This window comes from Cyclopterus lumpus, chromosome 20, assembly GCF_009769545.1.
Source record: "Cyclopterus lumpus isolate fCycLum1 chromosome 20, fCycLum1.pri, whole genome shotgun sequence".
NCBI classification, from domain to species: domain Eukaryota; kingdom Metazoa; phylum Chordata; class Actinopteri; order Perciformes; family Cyclopteridae; genus Cyclopterus; species Cyclopterus lumpus.
In genome coordinates, this window is record NC_046985.1 from 239,001 (window position 1) to 245,000 (window position 6,000).

The window sequence follows — 6,000 nt, forward strand, 5'->3', positions numbered from 1 at the left end:
CTTTGTGGTTGTTTTGTGTCTCTTGTGGTTGTTTTGTGTCACTTTGTGGATGTTTTGTGTCTCTTTGTGGTTGTTTTGTGTCTCTTTGCTGTTGATTTGTGTCTCTTTGTGATTGTTTTGTGTCTCCTGTGGTTGTTTTGTGTCTCTTTGTGGTTGTTTTGTGTCTCTTGTGGTTGTTTTGTGTCTCTTTGCGGTTGCTTTGTGTCTCCTGTGGTTGTTTTGTGTCTCTTTGTGGTTGTTTTGTGTCTCTTGTGGTTGTTTTGTGTCTCTTTGCTGTTGATTTGTGTCTCTTGTGGTTGTTTTGTGTCTCTTGTGGTTGTTTTGTGTCACTTTGTGGATGTTTTGTGTCTCTTTGTGGTTGTTTTGTGTCTCTTGTAGTTGTTTTGTGTCTCTTTGTGGTTGTTTTGTGTCTCTTGTGGTTGTTTTGTGTCACTTTGTGGATGTTTTGTGTCTCTTTGTGGTTGTTTTGTGTCTCTTGTGGTTGTTTTGTGTCTCTTGTGGTTGTTTTGTGTCACTTTGTGGATGTTTTGTGTCTCTTTGTGGTTGTTTTGTGTCTCTTGTAGTTGTTTTGTGTCTTTTTGTGGTTAATATGCGTCTCTTTGTAGTTGTTTTTAGTCTCTGTTGTTGTTGTGTGTCTCTTGTGGTTGTTTAACTTTAAAGTCAACATGTACATGTTCATTAAAACGTGAAAGACTAACACATTTAACTGCTGATAAAGCAGCTCACACACTTTGATCCACAGCAGCTTTCCTGGGTCGCTCATTAAAACGCCTGCAGACTGTGTGTGTGTGTGTGATTGTGTGTTTGTGTGTTTGTGTGTGCATGTGTGACAGCAGACTAACACCTTCAGACATCCATCAAGCCATGTCAAACACACACACACACACACACACACTCTACATGATTGACAGCTAGGAACAAATGGAGGAAGAAAAAAGAAAAAGAATAGAAGGAAGAGATGAACTAACGACTGCTGGCAGCAGCTCGACTGACTGTGTGTGTGTGTGTAAATTATATTGCTACTTGTGCCCTTAAACTAGCAACAGTTATTGTAAAGGTCAGAGTTCATGTCCTTATTAGCAGAGCTTTACATAATTCTACGACAGTTCTTCTTCCAGACCTTTATTATTTTACACCTGACTCCATCTTATATAATTTACATTCTGAAGTGGATCTGGATCCCTTGTTTCATTCACTTTGCAGGGTGAGGCGTTTGTGCTGCATTCATCTGTTGTCAGAATAATCTGAACAATTAGTACTGGACTGTGAAGGTCACCTGAAGGTCACCAGCTCTCAGCTGAACCCTCTGAGCAGTAAAACACAGCGTTACCACTGAAAGCTCACGAACAGTCAGAAGAGTTCCACTCATGTGAATAGAGAGGACAGTTTCTTTATTCTAACTGCATGTCTCAGATCCTCTTCTGTGGTCGCCATACTGTAATAAATGATGTGAGAGAGTCTGTGTTGGCGTCTTTAAAAACTCATTGACGCCAGACAAGCGAGGGCTTTTATCCAAATTCATACATTTGAACTAAAATACAGATTCTGAATCAGCTGTTAGAAAAGTCTCACTTTTTGAGTTGATGAGAGAATCTGATCAATAATCAATACGCTGGTAAAAAGGTTCTTTGATGATCATGTTGGGAATGAAACAGCATGGAACACGGAGAATCTCGGGACTCCCTGAAAACCTGCTGTTCCACCGAGACCTTGAGTTGACCTTTGACCTCCAGGAGACCTCGCTGAACCTTCAGACAGGAGGATCTGACCCTTGTTTCACCAAGAAACATCGTTTTGTGATTGTTGGTCCTCGAGCTATAATATATATACATATATGTATATATAGGCTGTTCACCAGATCAAACATACAGCGGACATGATCTCATGTGGTGTATTATTCAGATGATTAGCTTTAGAAATAGAACATGTTGCCGTCAGAGTGAAGCATTCTGGGTAAAACAGCTGGTTTCTAGGTAGTCCTGGTAAACCTCCGCACGGTGTGTAGCTCTTGTATTAGCATCGATGCTAACCAGAGAGAGGAGGTCGAGACACACTTCCTGCTTGTCTGATGAAAAGAACACTTTGGATTTATCCAGAGGGAAACTGAACACAGTAGGATTTATAATGATAATAATAATAATAATAATAATAATAACAGTAACCTTCAGACGAACAGGAAGTGATGGTAAACACATTCTGGGTTTGGTATTTATTTCTTGAAGAAACTCTAATCCAACCTGAGGCTTGGTGATGCTAAGCTAACATACACCAGTGCTAATGTGTGTGTGTGTGTGTTAGGTGTGGAGTCACTAATCGAGTTGAAAAGAACACAGGATGAAAACCAAGAAGGCGTCTTACCTCATTAAGCTGTCCAATCAGATTAAGAAGTAAAGGAGCGGCATGGAGGGAAATAACAACATCTCTAATCAATAGTTCAATCAGGGATTCTGCTTCAGCGACACATCACGCTTCAAACCACAAGACCAAATCTTCTTTTTTACGTTATTTTGAAACATATGACTTTTTTCTGAAAGAGTGAAATCATAACATTAATATTTATGTGGCTCTTTGTCGATATAAATGAATGCTTTGGATAAACGTGTCAGCTAAATGAAAGCCAGATGAAACCAACCTGTTCCTTTCCAGCAGTCTTAAAGACATACAACCTGGATCAACTGCAACTCCTAGAGCTTATAACACCATATTACCCCACTAGAGAGTTCAAAGTACCATATTACCCCACTAGAGAGTTCAAAGTACCATATTACCCCACTAGAGAGTTCATAGTACCATATTACCCCACTAGAGAGTTCATAGTACCATATTATCCCACTAGAGAGTTCATAGTACCATATTACCCCACTAGAGAGTTCAAAGTACCATATTACCCCACTAGAGAGTTCAAAGTACCATATTACCCCACTAGAGAGTTCATAGTACCATATTACCCCACTAGAGAGTTCAAAGTACCATATTACCCCACTAGAGAGTTCATAGTACCATATTACCCCACTAGAGAGTTCATAGTACCATATTACCCCACTAGAGAGTTCAAAGTACCATATTACCCCACTAGAGAGTTCATAGTACCATATTACCCCACTAGAGAGTTCAAAGTACCATATTACCCCACTAGAGAGTTCATAGTACCATATTACCCCACTAGAGAGTTCAAAGTACCATATTATCCCACTAGAGAGTTCATAGTACCATATTACCCCACTAGAGAGCGTATAGCACCATATTACATTACATTTCATGTCATTTAGCTGACGCTTTTATCCAAAGCGACTTACAATAAGTGCATTAAACCATGAGTCCAAACTCAGAACAACAAGAATCAAGCAAGTACAATTTCTTCAATAACGTTAAACTACAGAGTACTATCAGTAAGAGACATTTAAGTGCTACTAAAGTGTTAAACTACAAAGTGCTATCAGTAAGAGCCATCTAAGTGCTACTAAAGTGCTAAACAACAAAGTGCTATCGGTAAGGGACATTTAAGTGCTACTAGAGTGCTACTACGGCTCTACCTTCCCTGTATAGTCGAAAAAGATGTGTTTTTAGTTTGCGACGGAAGATGTAGAGACTTCCTGTCCTGATGTCAATGGGGAGCTCGTTCCACCAATGAGGAGCCAGCACAGCAAACAGACGTGATTTTGTTGAGTGTTTAGCTCGAAGTGAAGGAGCTACAAGCAGATTGGCTGAAGCCGAGCGAAGTGAACGGGCTGGGGTGTGAGGTTAGACCATGTCCTGGATGTAGACCGGACCCGATCTATTACCTACCCCACTAGAGTTCTTAGTACCATATTACCCCTCTAGAGAGCTCATAGCACCATATTACCCCTCTAGAGAGCACATAGCACCATATTACCCCTCTAGAGAGCACATAGCACCATATTACCCCTCTAGAGAGCTCATAGCACCATATTACCCCTCGAGAGAGCACATAGCACCATATTACCCCTCTAGAGAGCACATAGCACCATATTACACTACGAGAGAGCTCATAGCACCATATTACACTACGAGAGAGCTCATAGGACCATATTACCCAATGAGAGAGCTCATAGTACCATATATTACCCAATGAGAGAGTTCATAGCACCATATTTCCTCACTAGAGAGCTTATAGCATCATATTACCCAATGAGAGAGCTCATAGTACCATATTACCCAATGAGAGAGCTAATAGTACCATATTACCCAATGAGAAAGCTAATAGTGCCATATTACCCAATGAGAGAGCTCACAGCACCATATTACCCCACTAGAGAGCTTATAGTACCATATTACCCCACTAGAGAGCTTATAGTACCATATTACCATACTAGAGAGCTCATAGTACCATATTACCATACTAGAGAGCTCATAGTACCATATTACCCAAATAGAGAGCTCATAGTACCATATTATCCCACTAGAGAGCTCATAGTACCATATTACCCCACTAGAGAGCTTATAGTACCATATTACCATACTAGAGAGCTCATAGTACCATATTACCCAAATAGAGAGCTTATAGTACCATATTGCCCCACTAGAGAGCTCATAGTACCATATTACCATACTAGAGAGCTCATAGTACCATATTACCCAAATAGAGAGCTTATAGTATCATATTACCCCACTAGAGAGCTTATAGTACCATATTACCATACTAGAGAGCTCATAGTACCATATTACCCCACTAGAGAGCTTATAGTACCATATTACCATACTAGAGAGCTCATAGTACCATATTACCCAAATAGAGAGCTTATAGTACCATATTACCCCACTAGAGAGCTCATAGTACCATATTACCATACTAGAGAGCTCATAGTACCATATTACCCAAATAGAGAGCTCATAGTACCATATTACCCCACTAGAGAGTTCATAGTACCATATTACCCCACTAGAGAGCTTATAGTACCATATTACCCAAATAGAGAGCTTATAGTACCATATTACCATACTAGAGAGCTCATAGTACCATATTACCATACTAGAGAGCTCATAGTACCATATTACCCAAATAGAGAGCTCATAGTACCATATTACCCCACTAGAGAGTTCATAGTACCATATTACCCCACTAGAGAGCTTATAGTACCATATTACCCAAATAGAGAGCTTATAGTACCATATTACCCCACTAGAGAGCTCATAGTACCATATTACCATACTAGAGAGCTCATAGTACCATATTACCCCACTAGAGAGCTTATAGTACCATATTACCATACTAGAGAGCTCATAGTACCATATTACCCAAATAGAGAGCTTATAGTACCATATTACCCCACTAGAGAGCTCATAGTACCATATTACCATACTAGAGAGCTCATAGTACCATATTACCCAAATAGAGAGCTCATAGTACCATATTACCCCACTAGAGAGTTCATAGTACCATATTACCCCACTAGAGAGCTTATAGTACCATATTACCCAAATAGAGAGCTTATAGTACCATATTACCCCACTAGAGAGCTCATAGTACCATATTACCATACTAGAGAGCTCATAGTACCATATTACCCCACTAGAGAGCTTATAGTACCATATTACCATACTAGAGAGCTCATAGTACCATATTACCATACTAGAGAGCTCATAGTACCATATTACCCAAATAGAGAGCTCATAGTACCATATTATCCCACTAGAGAGCTCATAGTACCATATTACCCCACTAGAGAGCTTATAGTACCATATTACCATACTAGAGAGCTCATAGTACCATATTACCCAAATAGAGAGCTTATAGTACCATATTACCCCACTAGAGAGCTCATAGTACCATATTACCATACTAGAGAGCTCATAGTACCATATTACCCAAATAGAGAGCTTATAGTATCATATTACCCCACTAGAGAGCTTATAGTACCATATTACCATACTAGAGAGCTCATAGTACCATATTACCCCACTAGAGAGCTTATAGTACCATATTACCATACTAGAGAGCTCATAGTACCATATTACCCAAATAGAGAGCTTATAGTACCA

The 6,000-nt window shown here is 39.7% G+C and overlaps 1 protein-coding gene across 6 annotated transcripts in view; it reads right to left on the minus strand.

Annotated features, from left to right (window-relative positions):
* Window positions 1-6,000, minus strand: part of LOC117749412 (receptor-type tyrosine-protein phosphatase mu-like) — a 205,962-nt gene that overhangs the window by 28,162 nt on the left and 171,800 nt on the right. The window lies entirely within an intron of this gene.